This window comes from Pseudonaja textilis, chromosome 1, assembly GCF_049901715.1.
Source record: "Pseudonaja textilis isolate UNSWEBS1 chromosome 1, rPseTex1.2, whole genome shotgun sequence".
Lineage (NCBI taxonomy): Eukaryota > Metazoa > Chordata > Lepidosauria > Squamata > Elapidae > Pseudonaja > Pseudonaja textilis.
The window spans coordinates 202,954,201-202,974,515 of record NC_141990.1 but is presented as its reverse complement, the minus strand read 5'-3'; the positions used below and the strand labels follow the sequence as shown (position 1 = coordinate 202,974,515).

The following is a 20,315-nucleotide window of genomic DNA, read 5'->3' as shown; positions in this document are numbered from 1 at the left end:
GATTTTGCTAGGTCTAGTTAGTTTGCAAATATGCTACAGGGCTTTGAAGTGTAACTGAGATCACCCATCAGCTTTTAGGTGGTCCGGACCATGGATTAACCAACAATTTTCCCATGTAACAATAATAATAAAAGAAAGTGCACTTCTTCTTTTTTTAAAAAAAAAGGGGGAGAAAAAAACTTCTTTCACACTGCTAAATTGAGTGGTGGGGGGAAGCTGCTTGGTACAGTTAGAGAGTTAAACCATAAGCATGCTTATGAAAATTAAAAGATATAGGATATGCTCAGTGAGGCAGAAACTGTGTCCTGAAACATCAGGGCCAAGAAACTCCTTATTTTGGTTCAGTTATATTAAATCCAACCCTAGTTAGATATGCTGGGATTTCTATTCACATCCCTGACAGACCATCCGTCAATTTATTAGCACTCTGGTGCAGTAAGCTGCTGAACAGGCTATATCAATTCATTTAAGACTTCTCCACACACCCCTTCCATCCTTCAGAATGCCTGTAATCCTCATCCCTGCTCTCTCAACTGCTCAGCATTAAAGATTTATGCTGCACTTTTTTTTTTCATTGCCACACCTGAATATGGATTACTTAAATGGGCTGTAAATAATTGATACCTGGGAAGAAGTTTCCATTACTGGCTGATGCTGTAATTTAATATACTGTACTATAGATTATGCAGTTTGGGATTTTATTTTTTTTTTAGTGTGCGTTTTGAAGCTGAGCAGACAATAGTTGAAGTTAAAAAGAAATAATGTTTCTTCAGTTTTATTTCCATGTTCAGCGCTAGGCTGTGTGTAGGAGGCAATGAAGTAATTGTAGGATAATTTCAGCAGCTTCCTTAAACATACACACACACACACACACACACACACACACACAAAACCCAATAAAATAAAAAACCTTGGTCCAAACTGATGCAAAGCAAATTGAATAAATAAGGAGAAATAATATTAATCTAAGTTATTGCCTAAAAGGTTTCAAGGTACAATGCATCATTTTAATAAAATGTCTTTTAAAAACCCACCAGAGTTGGCAAACGGGAGGGAGGGATTTCTGGTGACTCCTGCATATGGTGCCTGAATTACTTTTTCATCAGTAAGTCCAATAGAAAAGGACATATTTGGAAAGAATTTTTCAACAAGGTTACAAATAGAAGTGCACAAAATTTCTAATAACCATCTTTGTGCAAGGATTTATACTTAAACAACATATAACCAGCATCAGTTGCATGTTGCAAAAATACTTTAATAATAGATTAATGCATGACAATCTATAAAGATGCACCAGATAATGATTTTAAAAGGAATAATTTAAAGAGATGAATTAAAAAATAGAATTTTAAAAAAAAGAAAAGAAGGCCAACATAAACTAGGGAAAAACATGCTGTGAATAAAGTCTGTTGGATCTTGAAATAGAAGAACTGCTAAATAATGCATAGTTTTATTTTTCTGTCATTTGCATAAACCTTAAGAGAGTATTTATTTGTGTAAAACTTGATATATTGAGCAAGGGAAGTGGGGGGGGGCTGGGGGGGGGAGGGAAATGGCATTTGTTTTGTTTTCATTTTGGTATTTAGGAAAAATATTCTATTACATATGGACTACTTAGACCTAATCATCTGACTGAATGTGATGTGTTTCTTCAGCCAGGTTGGAAAGGACTGGATTGAAAAAGTGTGCCCTGGTCTTGCTGCAGGCTACGCAGGTTGGCCCAGGCATTGCTGGGGAGCAGATGGTGAGCCAATGCTTGCAGTCACACTTACCTTCCTTGCTAAATCCATAATCCCTCACTGGACACGCAGCCAAGGCAGGCTTTGGAGACAGAAAGGAGGTTACAATCTGGACTTGGGTATTGACTGCCAGAACGGAGAAAACAGCTCAGAAATGTTCAAATGCTTAACAAGTTATCTCTCTTGTCCCTAAGCCAGTACAGCATTTTAAAAAAGTAATTAAGACATGATTGAAAATGTGTGCACCATAAAGAAAGAAAGAAAGAAAGAAAGAAAGAAAGAAAGAAAGAAAGAAAGAAAGAAAGAAAGAAAGAAAGAAAGAAAGAAAGAATCTTCAGAATAACTAATAATTAAAGCCATCTTCAATGTAGTAAATCTGAGGAAGGAGGAAACAGACTTTATGCAAAGCATTATTGTGTGTGTGTGTGTGTGTGTGTATGTATGTATGTATGTATGTATGTATGTATATATAGATATAGATATAGATATATAGATATATATATAGATATATATATAGATATATAGATATATAGATAGAGAGAGAGAGAGAGAGAGAGAGAGTAATAGGATAGTAGCGAATTCTGTAGAATTTTTCTTCATGGTATATTATGATTAAGTAAACTTATTTAATTTCACATTGAACATTAGTCTGATTTTTTATATATATATATATATATATATATAGTCTAAAAGATTATATATGCCATATAATAATCACAGTATGGTAAGATTTCTCCTTTTTTTAACATACCTTCTATTAGCAATCTAGTTATTATGTTACACACAGATATATTATGTGTGTGCGCACATGCAAACACACACATATGTAAGTATATATGTATGTATCTCTCTCTCTCTCTCTCTCTCACAGACACACACACCACACACACAAACACACACACACACACTACTGGGGAAGCCAAATCTTAATCAGCTACAATAAAGGGGGAAAAGATAAGACCATCTGTTTAAAGCAAGTGAGTTTTCTATAAAAGGATGGCGTACAAAAAAAGTTACAGAAATATTGTGATTGTGTATTAACCAAAATGTGATGTGTATGTTTGTTTGTATGCATATGCATATATTTATATGGATTATATTTATACATTTAGAGAATATACATATGCATGTTTGTATTTATCCTAAGTATGTAGATAATGTGCATCTGGATTAAATGTCTCTTATATAGTTACACATATAGACACCCACAAATCCACATATCTACACACACACCAATACACACACACACACACACACACACACACACGATATATGTAAAATATATTTTAATATATTTTATATTATATATTTTAATTTTTACTAAAGAATCCTGTGATACATAGGGATACAGAGTTCAGATACTGATGTGAATTGACCTAAAGTCTGAAAGCCCATCTTAGCTCCTGTGCAAAGCCAGGTACAGATTTTTCTGGCTTTGGTGGTTATAAGGTGGCTTCTTTATTTCATCTTTTAGCCTACTCTTTTCGACAGGGCAAGGCAAAAGATCCAGAGTTCCTTTCTAATTGTTTTCTATGGTTTTCAAAAGTCTCAAGAGTTTTGGAGGGTAGCAAAGCCAGTACAGATATATAATGTTCTAATAAATTTGAATAGTGTTTTAATTAATGATTGATTGTTTCTATAGCATTGCCATTCTTCACAGGGCTGTTATAAGCATGTGAAGGGAGCCAAGAAGGATGAATGTCTCCACATTGTTGGCAGGTCATGACTGACTTAAAGGCACCCCTCTCTGTCCCCCCAAAGGCAAACAAAATTCAAAACAAAGAATGTCCATCCTTAAAATTATGTACATACATACATACATACATACATACATACATACATACATACATACATTTTATTAGATTCTAATAAATTTTTAAATATGATATTTTTAAAAATCAGTCATGACTGTATATATTTTACACTTTAGGTAGCTTCTTTGCATGAGGTTGTCAGGTTGCAAATTCTACTTCGTGAGGATAGAATTAATAAATCGAAACATGCATTTTGTAGTCTTCTGTTCTTATTATGAACTGAAATTTATCATTCAAAGACATACCTGATCCAAATATCAGTTACCAAATCTAAATGCAAGCACAAAAGTAAAGGAGCATTCAAAGACATTAGTATATTTTCTGCTATTTTATAGACTGTTTTTTTTTTCATTAGGAAGAATATTGACTTGTGAAAATAATAATTATATTTTACAGCTATTCTTACAAATACCAACCTACCTGTAATAGATAATGTTAGACAGACTTAGGCAAATTGATTTAGATCCTGTTTGATCTGTAAATAGTCTTCCATTCATGCAACAAAATATTAGGAACTGCACAAAAGGACACCTATTCTATTCATCTAAATACCTGTTATAAGATGCATCACCTTGCAGCCAATCTGTTTGGTCACGTTAAGTGATTGGACACACATTGAAAAAATAGGAACTTAATTAAGCCAATAAACAAATAAAAAAAATCTTACCCTCTCTTCTGCATCACTGTGACAGCCTCTCTAACAGCAAGCTAGAGTATGGGAGACTATGAGATTTTTTTTTGCACCCAATTTCTTATCATTGCGTAATCGCCACCACCATCCTTTTCACCATCATATCATATGTCTATGGAGGTTCCCAGTCATCCAGGCCATGGTTGTCCCAAAGGTGCTTTTTCAAGAGGCAAGTGGACTTTTCAGTTTTTCTTTGAAGATGTTTCACTTCTCATCCAAGAAGCTTCTTCGGCTCTAACTGGATGATGGAGAATGGAAGGATTTATACTCCTTGCATTTGCATTCTTTTAGGGAGTCGTTAAGGTCACCTGGAGGCTTACCTGTGTCATCAGGGTCACCTGAGTGAAGCAAATGGGTGTGGAGCCTACTTGGTACTGTTGAAAGGACTGTGTTGTAGACTAAAGATAGATGATGTCATATCCCCTCCCCCCTCTGTTGAGAGAGGGCTGTTCAATTTTGACATAGATGACCTCTTTGACCCCTCTTTCAAACCAGCAGACCTCTCTGTCAAAAATGTAGATGTTGCTGTCTTCCAGAGTAGCCTTTGTTTTTTTAAATGCTGAATCTAGTCCTGATGGGTTTGTTCCCCTATATTGTGCCATGCTATGAAGTGGTTGTTTTGTTTCCCCAATATACAGATCTGCACATGGCTCACTACATTGTACTGCATTGCTCAGTTTGTGTCTGGGTGTTTTATCCTTGGGGTGGACAAGCTTCTGCCTTAATGTATTCTTGGGTTTGAAGTGTTACATATGTTATGTATGGGTGAAGATCCTCCTGAGCTTTTTCAATATTTCTGCAGAATGCACTGCACCCTGAACGGAAGTGCGGGGAGGTTCAGGGTGCAGTGAAATAATTTGGCATGGCTGACTTGCCATGGCTGACTTGCCTTGGCCATCTTGCTAGAGTGAACTCACTGCAGGATAACTGAGCATGGGAAAATTCAACGTGGGATAATTCAAGAGAAGGAAAAGTAGAATTTCAGCTCACCCCAGTCCTGAAGATTTCTAAATTGAGAAAGTTCAAACCTAAAACAAGGCAAGGCCTGCTGCTATTTACTTGTCCTTCTCTTGAGTTATCCCGCGATGAATTGCCCTATGTCAAGTTGGCCACAGAGTGACAGCTGGAAAGAGTTGGCTGGGGAGAGTCAGCCATGGCAAGTTGTCCTAGTTGTCCTGGTACAGGTTGCTCACAGCCTAGAATGTCTCCAGATAAGAACTTTTAGGGAAGAAAGTTATAGCTTTAATCTGACAAGATCCTGACCATTTGGTGAAAGCAAGCAAAGAAATGGACTCAATTGGATTCTGCTGTGTCATCTTTGGGCTTGTGCTTGATACATATGTTAGAAATGCTGTGTAGCAATATATAAATACCGGGAAAGATAAATATAAAATACCGGTTATTCCTGTGATAAAAATACTTGATTTCATCTATGCACAAGTGTGTTAATTATTTACAGAAGGTTTAACTGAATTGACTACTATTTTAATGCATGCCATCTAGACCTCCATTTAGACTGATCCCTTTAGGCAGGTTATGTATGTTTCTATTGTTTTCACACAGCTAAATATGTTGCTCTTTTTGTTACAATGATTCTTGCTTACTGCTTATTTAAATTACTAATCTTTGATTCTCAGTCATCTTTGAAGTTGGAATTCTAACTGATTGGAATACATGAGTTGGGAGCAAGAAAGTAAAGCTAGCACAATTTTTTAAATTTGATTGACAAAATGAACTCCAATTGATATGGAAACAAACCAGGACATGTATTACTAACAAAGAAAAATGGTTTTATCTATTATTTATTGATCTCCAAGGCTTCTGTATCTCTTTGAATTGGCACACATTTCATATATATAATTTAATGTTTCATTGTTCAATATGCATACAAGGGGAGCAAATATAATAAATACATTTTTCTGTACTTATATGAGGACATAAGATAGAAAGATATTCCAGAGAGAAACTTGAAATAACAATGGAAAACTTGTTTTTGTAAATAACCACATTTCACCTAAGTAACCAATCACCTAAGGCCCCATACTAACATTATCATGCAATTATCTTGTCTTAGAGTTTTCTGCCATTGTTTTAGTCTGATAGAATCAGACATTCACTGAGGGGCAAATTAATCTAGATCAAACTTCTGCAACCTGAAGTACAACAGAATTCTGAGGCAAAATGGCTGATTGAGACAATTTATTTGTGCTGGAGAAGCATCAATCTTGAACAGAGATTGGAAGGCCTGAAAAAAAATGGAAAAATTGGGTGGGTGGGGGGGGGCACAGTTTTTCTCTGTTTTTTTCTGTTTGGTTTTTTCCCCCATTTTTTTTTCAAAAAGCTATTTGGAAAAAAACCAAGGAAAAACAGGAAAAAAATGAAAAAAACCACCCTGTTTTTCCACCCAATTTTTCCATGTTTTTTCCAGGCCATTCCATCTCTAGTCCTGAAGCATTCAAACAAGGTATGAGACATGGTGGGGAATGCTAAGATACTTAAATTTAGTAAGTGGAGCAGTGGGGTTGTGCAGTGAAACAGAACACACAGTTATGCAATGCAACCTCAGGTTGCGAATGCTCCTGTTCGCAACCAAATCAGACAAAAAATCCACCCAATTTTTGAATCAGCTCACAATTCAAAAATCAGGTGCTGAACAAAATCAGCATGGAAAGATTCCCTTTCTGCATCAATTTCCTCTTTGGTGCTTTTTTTTTTTTTTTTTACTGTGCGCATGCACAGTGGGCTGTGCTTCCAGACATAACCAAATCAGGTTGTGACTGGAGTCCAAGAATGGATTACAGTCACAACCTGAGGCTCCACTGTAGCTGATTGGTTGGAAAGTGCTGGTTCCTGGGTGAGGCAATCTGTGCTGTGATTGGTTGCTATGGGTGTGGAGGAGGAGTTACCCTTTTCCCTCACCTTTTTCTTCTGTAGGCTCTCTAGGCTCTGTAATTTACTCATGATGTTCCTGTTTGCCCGACTATCTCGTTTGCTGTAAATATAGGTTTAAAATATATTCATTTATATAAAAGTACGAGTTTGTGTCAGCATCTCTGACTTCATTTGGACACCTGATGAGTAATTCCTTGATAGAGAAATTGTAAGAGGATGACACCTGTAATATGGAAGCCAAACTAGGTGCTTCTCTGCCACTTCTGCAGATTGGGCATTTCAAATCCACTTGTGACATTTCTTTCTTCGCTTGTCAAATACAGTGCTTTCCGACCACATTCAGTTTTTCCAGTTAAGAATTATGTTTCAAGAAGACTGCAATTTGTTTATTACTACAGACATTCTATATTGTGAGGAGAATTTCTAATGTGAGCAATGTTCTCTTTAAAATTCAAGTGTCTTTGGTTCTTTTGCCCAGTCTCACATTTTTAATTACTCATTTATTTATGCATACTTTTGTCAGCAGTTCACAACAATTTTTTCCCCTTTAAGGTCTTTATAAGACTGCCCAGGACTAACTCCTCCTGTCCCATCTTTTTTAGTCTGCTGCCTTTTCTTTCAGCTGATTTTAAGCACCATAACTCTATTATATTCTTCACGTTTTTTCTGCCTTTTTAGGTGCTCATCAGATGATCTGATTCTTATTTGATTACTAGCTTTTAGCCCATTCCTCTTTTAGTTTGTATTGGTGCTTAATATTACACCCAGTCTAAGTAACAATGTTGGGGAAATATTACTGTATGCCTTGCCACAATTTCCTATTTAACCTTTTCAAGTTCTTGATTCCACATTATCTTCTGCAATTAACTGCTATGACCTGATTTTCCATCATTTAGCTTCCCTGTATCATCAAATCATTTATCACTTAAATATGTATCAGTTTAATCATAGCCAACCCAAAGTTTCACTTCTCTCACAGAAAAGAAACTGCTGTTCAACTTTTTTTTAGTAGTCATATGTTTATATCTACATTTAGATTTCTAATTATGAATAGAAATCTAACTATATTCAATAATGCATTACAATCACAATGCAACCAACAGTTTTGGAAAGAAGTGGGAAAAATAAGTCTATTGGCCATATATAAAATTTTGTTTCCAATCCTCTAACTTCATTGGTTTTAATATCTATGTATACCAAGATTCTGAAAACAAGATTCTATATCATAACAAAGGTGACAATGATTACAACTAGTTATTCTCATCTATGTTTATGAATCCATGGCAATAGAAATAGAATTCATATTTTGTATTTTGAATATATGCTTGCATTGTATACATAATTTAAATGTATGCAAGAATACATCTCACATCAATTCACATGGCAGACAGCTGAACATATACTATAGCAGAAACTTGTTCTAAAGAAGAAACAGGTGAAAATGTTATAAGGTAGAATTTGTTAAAATTCTTCATTCTGGGTAATTCCATAAACCAATCCCAGACTTGTAAAATCTTTCATTTTCTGGCACCAATAATCTGCAATAATATCTGCACAATTTAATGTTCCACAAATCAATATTAGCCTCTCAGCTTGCTTTTCCCCATCACTGTTATGTTGTATAGTTAGTGGCATGGACCAAGAACTCAGAATCAGTATTTAAATCAACAAAACTGGCAAAAGAGAAGAGTCAATAAAGAACAAGTTTTTCCTGATGTAAAACTTTGTTGTGTTGCTCTGCTATAGCTTCCATAGGCATTTGCCTAACAATGGATCCTCATTTGTGATTTTTACTTCATTACCTATTCAATATCTGTTTCCTCTGGGGTCATACTATACCAGTATGACCCCAGAGGAACTCAGCACTGATCTCAAATCAGGGCTCAGTACTGATCTCAAATTTTAAGCAGACTAGTTAGTAGTTTTTAAAAGTTTTTTAAAAAGCATAATCTCCACACCACCCCATTCTCCCCCCTCAGAAGTGGACAATAACAATTTAATTTTCTGGATTGAGAGACTCTTCTCACAGTTGCTCATTCCTTATTTCTTGCTTGGACTATTGAAATGCGCTTTATATAGAGGTACCTTTGAAGATATTCAGAAGCACCATGTTTGACCTCAATTGTTCTAAGAGTTCCTCTAACTGAATTTCATCTGATGTTCCATTCACTTGTGACACTCAGCTCCTGAGTAAACAAAGAGGCCAATTTAGCTCTTTCTGTGTGTGAGAGAGAAAGATATTTAACAAGCAGCTTTTCTTGGTATTCAGTAATCAGCTAAGATTTCAGAAATCTCAAACTGCCCACGGAGCAATCTATCCCTGACTGCACATTCTCTACTTCTCCACTTTCAGAGCATCTATCTCTATCTGAATAAGAAATCAGATCTAGCATGTGTTCAGTTGTGTTTATGATGACATATATCAGTCATGGATGACATCATAACCTGAAATATTCCTCAATGAACAACTTTGGTGTGGGCATTGAAATATCCAGGTGGACAAGCCTAAGGAATCCAGTGTCACAATTGTTGAGTACCCCAGCTAGCTGAAGGATAGAAATTGTAAGGTAAAGGAATGGACAATACACAACATTATTCCGGCCATCACAGGAAGATTGTACAGTGATCTAGATTCAAGTTGGAAATGGTGGTTTGGAGCACTTATGACCAAACATAAAACACATGTTGACAATTCCTTAAAAACACCCATTTTTCTAGACTCAAACATTTTAAGCATTTGCTAGTTGATATTATGTGTTTGTCTTGCATATTCTGACTAACATTTCACACTGAATCCAGATCCCAAATTAGCAGAATTCATTCAAAATTGACAAATGAAATATCCAGATAGAGAGATTGATTTCCTAGAGACTAGGGCAACTCTGTTTTCCTATTCTCTAATCCCAGTTTGCTTTCCCACATGAATGTATGCTAAATACTGCTCTGAGTGATGGACTTCTCACTCTTCTCTCAAATCCTAGATAATAAGTATTTTATAAACAATTAATTAATTGGGCATTGGACTTCGAGTCACCTTCAACTTGCAGCCTTTTTAATATAGAGCCACTGAATCTTCCTACCATATTTGTTCCTGCAGACATCAATTCAAAGATTACTCTCAAGCAGTTTTTAAAATATTTTTGTTTATTGTTATTTTCTCTGTTACACATTTCTCCATCCCTCTGAAGCTACTCTGGTTGCCCACATTAAATCTGAACAAACCCAACATAAGGAATATTATATCTTATTTTGGGAAATATAGGAAGCCAAGGGGATTGTAAGCCACTGGGAAGATTACAATATGATGAAATGATGTAGAGGATACTAACATTCACCATTTGGTCACCTAGGACTTAAGAACTGTTCTGAATTCCAATAGGAGAATTAGAGAATTTCACCGAAATGCCCTTCCCTACTCTAAGAAATACAAAAGCAGCACTTCTTGCATCAAAGTAAGTTAGTAGTAACTGTTCAGAGAACTGAATTAGCAATAGTGTTATTTTTTAATAGAAAATTTAAACCAGTTGACAAAAAAAGCAATGACTTCAAGTAGAACAATTAGCAGACAGTAGTATTGTCTAAGAAGAGGAAAGAAAGAAAAGACAGTAGTTCATCAGATATATTTTGTTTGCCAGATTGACTCAGCTGAGAAAAGCAGTGTTGAAACATATTTCATGATGCATAAAGAAAGTGATATGACCCAGCAAATAAATATCACAGAGCTATGATACTTAAATGTTGCTTGAGAAGTAGGATAATGCAGCCGGGTATCCATATGTACAATGCATTGGGCCAAGTGCTTTCATGCAATTCATGTTAGTTTCAGCAGTATAATATTGAAACATTATGTATTGAAAGATACAAACTATACAATACAATTTAATTTTTAAAGCTACAGTACTTACTTCAACTACATCTGTATTACATACTTTATATATGATAAAAATTAATTTTATTGATATGGCATAGGATCAGTTGCAACCTTCACTGAAGGAAATTGCCCAAAAGGTTACAAGTTATAAAAGGTTAATCCGATGTAATGATACTAGGTGATAAGGATTATTCTATAAAATTACAATAATTCTAGTTCTAACTGCAAATTGTGCCATTGAAACTCTTCTAGATACAATTACTTTCTATCCACATTTCAGGATATGTGTGGGAGAGAATATTCCACCCTGCCACATACCTGCATCTTAAATTAGCAGAACATAGGTAAAACTTTGCTATTATGTTTATATACTAGTGTCTTAGCATTAAAAAAATGATCAGATCTTGTAAACTCAATATTCTATTTTTCAGCTGGCCAACAGAAATTATCATCATACTGTGCTGTATGTATAGACACACCTAATGTGTAATAGGTATAGATAGACCTGATCTAGAAAGACAAATGATATTTTCTCATATCGATAACATCTTAAGAGGGTGGTTCCTATTTGCAATTTTTCTTCCTTTACCTTCCATTCTTTTCTTGCATTTTGTCCTTTTGGTCAGTAATTCCTATTTCACTTGTTGTGGGTAAAGGCAAAGAAGCGCCCAGTTTATGAATTCTAGTGGCAAATAAGTTTGTAAAAATAAATAAATTAAAATATCTCAGCTGCTATTTATTGTGGGAAGAATAAATCTAATTTATGGTCAATGTGGATTTACTTTGGAAATTTAATGAAACTAACAGCTGTCTTCAGAATCCTATACTTTCTGAATGTTTCCATTGCTACATCTGGTACTACTTGAGTAATTTTTTGCTTTGTTACTAAGTTGCATGCTACTTATTGATTTATAGCTTTGGCCACTTCTCTCATTCTCTCATTTTTTTAAAACTTGCTCTCAGGCATTATCTCAATGTGTGAACAAGATCAAAGTGCCAAGTATACACAGAGACATTCAAGAATTAGAAGAGGGAAACTTCCTCTTATAACAGAGACACATCAAAGTAGATTGGTGGAACAGATAAAAGGATCAAAGACAAAGGTGTCACCTCAAGTCAGATTAAACCTGACACTACAAGTACTCTTTGTTTAGTGACTTCCTCACACAGTAAATATTCACAATCATTACTGTAATTAAAAAGTAACTGTGCAACTAATCCTCACATTTGTAACCTTCATAATTCCATAAAAGGAAAGCTGAAGTAAGATAATAAGTTCAGTTGTGATTTCACTTAGTAATTGCTTTGCTTAACAACCAATTGCCAGTCTCAAATGTAGTTGCTAAATAAGGACTATCTTTAAACTGCTCATTCCATACTCTTCTGAATTTAAAATGTTATTTTACCATTTTAATTGGAATCAGTGTTGGAAGAAGAGAAGTAGTCCTTCTGCTATGAACCCAGTAAAAACCATCTATATTCTGCTGCTACGGTACTATTAGCACTTGGAAAAGTGCATTTCTTTTAAAGCAATGGGAACAATTCTAAAGTGAATGATAATTTAATGTGGCACAAATGTGATTTATGGCTGAGAATGAAAAGATTAATCTTTTCCTATCCTTGTGCTAGAAATCTGATTGTTTAATTTTCTCATGTATACTCACAATTAAAAATAAATCGCTGATAACTTACAATGCACACATAGACTTAAAATGAGAATTGACTAAAATAGGGTTTAAGTTTTAGAGTCATACCTAATGGAAGTACTTTGAAGTTCTGTTATATTTCTTCCTAAATTCTCTTTCCATATTCTAAATATGCTTGTTTACTCTTAATAGATGTCTTAGGACAAAGATAAGCATTTGGCAGTTTGGGGAGAGCATGGAAGCCCCTTTTCTGACTCTTAAAACCTTCTTTAACCACGATCACTGAAAATTAATAACACAATTTCCTGCTCTATGGATCAAAATATAAGGTACCCCATTTGATTAAGATCCATTGTCAGTCAATCCACAGAAAACTTGTATCCCACTTTACAATTGTACAGAATAGTCATAGGTACTTTCCCAAATTCTAGTGAGAACAATTCTTATTTATCAAGGTAGCAATTTTGTTTTCTTGGCTTTTACATATTTGTTATTTACTGCAGATGTGACCTTTTATAGGAATAGCCAACAGACGCTAGATTAACAACACACAATAACATATTTATTTGGCATAACGCTACAGACAATGCTGGCAACTTTTAGCAATTTTGAATGTCCCAGGAGAAGTCAGGAGGCATTGGTCTGTGTCTTCTTCATTTCTATTCACAATTTTACTGCATTGTCAATTGCTTTATAATGTAGAATGGAAAAGGAGAAGTATTTCATATCTGCACAAAACTACACAAAGTAACTATTTCCTGCAAAAGAATAATCTAATTTTTACCTGGTGCTTAAGAATTATATCAGCAGCAAGAACAACCACAAAGAAATTAAAATAAATAAAGCAAAGGAAATATTCAGTTGTCTCTAAAAGGAATATATCAAGTAAATCATAGATTTCTTAAGTAGTCTATCTAGGTGTTTAATATTTATATATGGAGATGTATGATAGTAACTTTCTTCCCTAGGTTTGACTGATGGTAGAAGAATTTATTCAGCCACTGAAATTATATTCAGAATAATATTCAAACTTATCCTCTAATCATTAGAAACCAGAGCTCAGCAATTGTAGCCACATTGTGCAACAGGAATTGATAGCCGTAATGGTTATCTACACATAGAAACATGAAAAAACATGTCTGTTTCTCAGTTCCTGTTTTCCACTAACTTTGGACAGAACTTATTTTTACAATGCCAGAGTCCTCTTTTATCTCCATGGTAAGCTCTTGGTATTTACAAATCCTAATGATCCTTCTCTTATTCTGTCCTTCAATCAGTGCTCACATTGTATTTGATATTATTTCATGTTTTCTTCACATGTTTACACGTGAAGCTCATTTCAAAATATCTTGCTGAAGTAGTTTGATTTTCCATTTTACATGGTCACTAGATTTCATACAGCTTGGGTAGTTCTACATTTAGTGATAGGAAATGAGAAGAAAGAATGGGACATGTCATGTTCAAAACCAAATCTAGGTTTGGGTGTGCATTCAAGCAGACACGGGAAACTGAGAAGACAAGGAAAGTATACTTTTCTGAATATAAATAAGGATATACTATTATATTTATAGTTCTTTTAACAGAGCTCTTTCGCATTAAATCATAGAGAAAATTCTAATAAATAGAAAAATGTATAATCATTTCAGTATTCTGGTTAGTTCTTCTATGCAACCATCTGGGCTAGAATTATCTCCATTTTTGAATCTTCCAAAATATGATAGTAAGACAAACACTGCAGTGAAGAAATTAATTTGTTTGTAAGAAGATCACAATCGAACATGCTCGCTTCTTTTGGCCAATAGATGCCAAGCAAATAGTGTCTGCAGAAGAATGCCTAGATCAAAAAACACCCATTTTTGCTGACATCCAAACTGCCAATTTTAAGGGATGGAGCTACAGTTTTCATTTTTTTTGCTCTGCAATTTGAAGACTGGGTTTTGCTATTTACACTTCTGCTGCAAATCGACCTTTGTTGCAAAAATGAGTTCTAAGAACTTTATAGAAGTGGGAGTGAGGGAGAAGACATGCAGATGGTCAAAGCTGGAAATGTATGCCCCATCTGCTTCTTTTCATGATGTCCTGATCTCTAGTTCATTTGATATATTCAGTAGTGTCAGACAAACAAACTACTGTTAAAAAATATAAAAGCAGCCTCCTTTTTTTAATCTTTTAAACTATTTGGAATAATAAAATATGGGCTGTGCTTTATGAACCAGCTCCACAGCTTAGGTGCTGTTGAAATCCATCCTGTATTGTATGTGTATTCTGTGGTAGTGACTGCAGAAACACCTCCGAGGATATTTTCCAGACAAAAGAGACAGGGACATGGACATTTGGTAATGAAATAGAAAGGGTTTTTTTTTAAGGGTGAAATCAATATTACCTTTGTTTGTAAATCTAATGTTAATACAAGTTTTGGTGCAAAAAAATATCTAGGTATTCTGTTCTGCAAATCTCCAAAAGAATATAAATGTGGGGTGGAAACACTATTTTCATCAGAAAATGCAAATTTTGCATTCAGCAAACTTTGGGATAGAAATGGTAATTCACTAATATTTCCCTGGGCTCCTGTTCCCTGTATCCATCATACAACCATAAAGTTGTAAGGGACCTTGGAGTTGTTCTAGTGCAATCCCATTCTCATGGCAGGAGACCTTATACCATCCTGGACAAATTGTTGTATTATCTGTTCTTGAATACCTCTAGCAATCGTACACCCACAGGTTCAGGAGGCAAGCTGCTCCATTGGTAAATTGTTCTCTTGGTCAGGAAGCTTCTCCTTAGTTTCAGGCTGGATCTCTCTTTAACAAGCTTCTATCTCTTATTTCTTGTCTTATCCTCAAAGGTGCTTTTTCAAGAGGCAACTGGACTTTCTGGTTTTTCTTTGAATATATTTTGCTTCTCATCCAAGAAGCTTCTTCAGCTCATGAAACATCTTCAAAGAAAAACCAGAAAGTCCAGTTGCCTCTTGAAAAAGCACCTTTGGGACAACCATGACCTGGATGACTGAGAATCTCCATCGACATCTACTTTCAAGAGCTTTGGAATATTGCAAGTTCCTCCTTTCTAAATTAGGGTTTTGGCAAAGCATTTAAATAAAATGTGGTTTTAAACAAAATTGTGCTAATACTTGTTTTTTAACACTTAATCTAGAGGTGGCCATAGGGTGTTGCCATTTTTGACCCAATGATGACAAGAACTTCATGGCACAGGTTTTTTTTTTGGGGGGCGAGGTATGCATATATTGTTGCAGTATTAATAGAAAATTGGTAGAATTTGTATCATGGTTCTCCAGTGTTGCTGTATCAGTTTGATCTCTCCCACAAGTGTTGCTGGTTTGACTTTCATTTTTTAATAAAGTCTTATCCATTTTTATTACTGCTAGAAATTATCTATTTTCAGATGCTTTTTACATTTTAGAGTTTTGCTATAAATGCTATAGTTAAAATGGCAAATAAACTATAATTTCTTGAGATTGTATACAGGTAGTCCTCAAATTACAGCCACAGTTGGGATCAAAATTTCCATTGGTAAGCAAGGTGGTTGTTAAGTGAGTCATGCCCAATTTTATGACCCTTTTGCCATGGTTGTTAAGTAAATCAATGCAGTGATTATGGGAATCATGCAGTTATTAAGCAAATACAGCTTCCCCCATTGTCTTTGCTTGTTGGAGGCCAGTTGGGAGGGTCTAAAATAGTGATCACGTGACTCTGCAGCTGTCATAAATTACCTGCTGGTTGCCAAATAACCAAAAAGGCAACTCTGGGCAGTGTACAATAATAGATCAAACAAAAATATATGAAAACAGCAAATATTGAGAGCCAGACTGATATAGTATTTAAGGCATCAGCTAGAAACAAGGAGAGTTCTAGTCCTACCTTGAGCATGAAAACAACTGCATGGCCTTGAGCCAGTCACTTTCTCTCAGCCCTAGGAAGGAGGCAATGACAAACCACTTCTGAAAATCCTTGCCAAGGAAACTTCAGGGATTTGTCTAAGCAGTCTCCAAAAATCAGGCACAATTGAACAGAAGAAAGAAGAAAACATTACAAGCTAAGATATGATAACCATTGCTAAATGGTAACTATTTTACCCTCTCTTCTGAAATGCACTTGGTTCAAATACATTGCATTATGTTTGTTTAAATAACTCACTGTTAAATAATTCACTAGGAAAGAATTTATTAAGTAACAAAAGACATAGTAATGTCAATTAATAGACAAGTAGTTATGAAAAATATCTATTTCTCCTCAAATCATTAGCTATCTTCACAGAAGAATAACATAATAATAATAATATGACTTCTCTACTAGATAGAAATACAAGCAGTCACTAAAGTCTTTGATGATTGTTGGTTTCCATTAGTTCCATCTCTTGAATTGCTAACTATATATCTTGATAGAAGATTCTCCATTTTTATTTTGCATGTAGTTATCTGATAAAATTGTAATCTTAATGCCTGGAATAAGAGTTTGCAACATTACTGTCAACCTGTTTTGATTCTGAGTAGATACCCAAAGGCAACCTCTGTAAAGTTCTTTTAGATAATATTTTATAAGGTTTTCCTGAGTTGCTGCATCAGTGTATATTAATTCAGCTTAACTACACAGTTCATCTCTTTAATTTATTCTTTTTTTTCTTTTTGGAAACATACATACATAGATTCCCTAGCTTACTGTATACATTACCTACAAGCTTGGGGTTTACATCAGGTGGACAGGTAAAAATATGATTATGAGGGGCTAAAATACATTAATTTTTTATATATCTGCTCTCGGAATGGTGGATTCTTTTGCTAATACCTCTAGAGATTTTATGGCAGATGATTACTCCATTTATATCTATTGGTGCCTAAATGTTGACGTTTGTGAGTCTGGTTTTTTAAATTCTTTACCCCAAATGCAAATCCGGTTATCAAACTACCCACAGTTTCTTGATTGTTTGTCAAATATATCATCTTCAATTATCAAATACTGTCTGAATTTCCTTTTATTATTTGGGTTTTGAGCACCATCCAGTCTTATAAAACCCAAGAGTTCCTACATAACCTTTGCTTCTTTCAATTTGCTGACCCTGCTTAAGCAAGCATCCTGCAATTGTGGTCATTTCCATTTGAAACCAGGCAGACTCCTTCTTGAAAACGGGGCCAAGTACACTTAAGGTATCTCTGGCTTACTTTTGAATTACTTAAAAGTAGCTTGTTGTAGATTGAACATTTCCAGGTTTCACTCGAGCTTTTAAATATAAAAGAGACACAAGACTCTATCTGACACCATCAGGCACATTATATTAAAATTTATGAACAACTTCATCAAAAACCACTTTCCGTCTCCTGCATAGAGACAGATTTGTTCTGACATAAACGTTACATGGCTGGTTGCAGCCTTAGATTAATGTGAAGACCCTGGTGATTCCTTTTAGACTTTTTTTTTAATGAAATAATACCTGTCAGCTGCTGCCTGATCCCAGAAAAGGGGGCAGGTTTTCCAGGTCATCCCGCCATCTGTCAGCAAAAGCTCATCTGTCCCTCTGTATTACCACCTGATCTGTGCTAACAGGCCTCACAGGGAGGCCTGTTTCATTGGCCCAGTGGGAATCGGGGAGCTGCACAATATGAAGATATCACCTGTGGTTGTGAGATGCAATTACGATTGCCAAAGTGACAAAGATGACTGAAATGCTTTGTTGGAAATGCATAGCTTTGGAGGGCTTTGAAAACATTATCCCCACCCCACCCCACCCCCAATCCTGACATGGCTTTCCTAATTCTTCGCTGTATGACAAGGAGGAAGCACAAAACTAGACCCCTGGCTTTGTGCAGAGCTTAATAATCAAGCTAAATATGTATAGGGATCTCTGTCTGTGATATGCACACTGTTGGAGAGAGAAAAGATCTCAATGTGGTCCTTTGCAGGAGGGATGATTTTCTCCCAAGGCCCTTCTTTTATCAACTTCTAAAGTCATATTGATTGATTTTTACTAGCTGAGGAGGCAAAAAAAAAAAAAGGATAGTAATACCAACTTGTTGCCTTCCAGTGTACTTAGCCCCTGCAGGGATACTATTGTGGAATTTTCTGGGCCTCTCAAATGTGAGTTGATATAAAGATTGTGTTTGGAGAACATAAGGGTACCAGGGGTATGGAAGTCCATCAGAAACTCATCTGGACCCAGACACCCTCACCCTGGGAATCAATACCATGTATAAAAGTTATTACACGTCTAGGTCTTTTTACTTCAAAACTGCTTAGGCAGTCCATGGCCTGAAATCTCTCCTGAACAAAAATGCAATTGATCCTCAGTAGGTTTAGGGGGAAAAAAATTAGTCCTAAAACAGCTGTTTTCCTCTCAGATTTATTTATTTATTTTATATATTTATTCAATTTCTACAGCTGCCCATCTCAGCCAAGTGACTCTGGGGCAGCTTACAATTCTAAAACTATAAAACAGGTAAAATAAGTAAACAACAATAAAACGGTAAAGAAGAAATCCTAGATTTTTTTGAGGGGGTGTTGTTGTTGATTCAGAATAAAATATGTAGACTGTAATGCTGTTTGGGCTCATCTTTATACTTTGGTTAGGAACCCCTGCAGGATTTAGATAATGTTAAGATAATAAAATAAAATAAACATTTCCGATAAAGAAAACTCATTCATTTGATTATTTGTCTCCTAGGAAATAATAGACATAGGTAGTTTTGGAGTTTTGAGCAAAAATTAAAAAGTAACGCTTTCAGTTGGAGAGATGAGTATAGAAATGTGACTTAGCAGAATCTGCCACACCAGAAGTGAAATTTCATGCTAAAATGCAGCATTCCTGGATATTTAATTATCTATATGAACACTGCTCCAGATGCATGCAATATTATTCACTACTTGTCCTCCATTTTTTATTAACTGTCATTGCAAATTCTATGTTTATATGAAGTTGCTATCTCTGCATTTTGTGAGAAAGTGAAATTCAAAGGAAATGCATCGAATCTGAGAAATATCTAGGTCCAAGGCCTTGCTATTATAATGTTTTGCTTTGTTTTTATTTGTAAAACTCCCAGTTTTTCAAAGAATATTATGCAACCAAAGGAACAAAAAAACCATATTTAATATAGATTTTTTTTATTTCTCCCATTTCTTGTCAGACTTCTCTGTGTAAGCAAATTAGGTTTGACACTCACTATAGTTATATGTATTAGCACTATAGAAACAGGAAACCTATGATCCTCTATTATGAAAAGTACTTCCCATTGTTATGCTAACTGAAGAATCAGAAGTTCTCCATCCCTGCTCTAGAAGATCTTACTTAACTGAGAATTTATAATTGAGCATATATTTGCAGCATAGAAGGTTACACATTATGGGGAGAGATCATACTACAGAACTAAGTTAGAAAACTGTAGTGAATTCCTATCTTTGCCTTTAAATAACTATTTAGATTCACTGACAATTGTTTGATTGACTGATTATTTGCCATCAAGTCATTTTTTTTACTCCTAGCACCATATAAATGAGATCTTCTCTGTGACAATCAATTCTATTCTTTCAAAACTGCAACGATGTATTTCTTAGACCCTTTTCTAGAGATACGCATAATATGCCAGAAGTAAGAAGCAGGAAACCAACAGCAGTTTCCCAGATAAAAAAAGGTCAATTCTGCTGCTCACCTTGACTT

General features: G+C 35.2%; 1 protein-coding gene across 2 annotated transcripts in view; it reads left to right on the top strand.

Annotated features, from left to right (window-relative positions):
- ARHGAP15 (Rho GTPase activating protein 15) overlaps positions 1–20,315 on the top strand; it is a 470,287-nt gene that overhangs the window by 192,985 nt on the left and 256,987 nt on the right. The window lies entirely within an intron of this gene.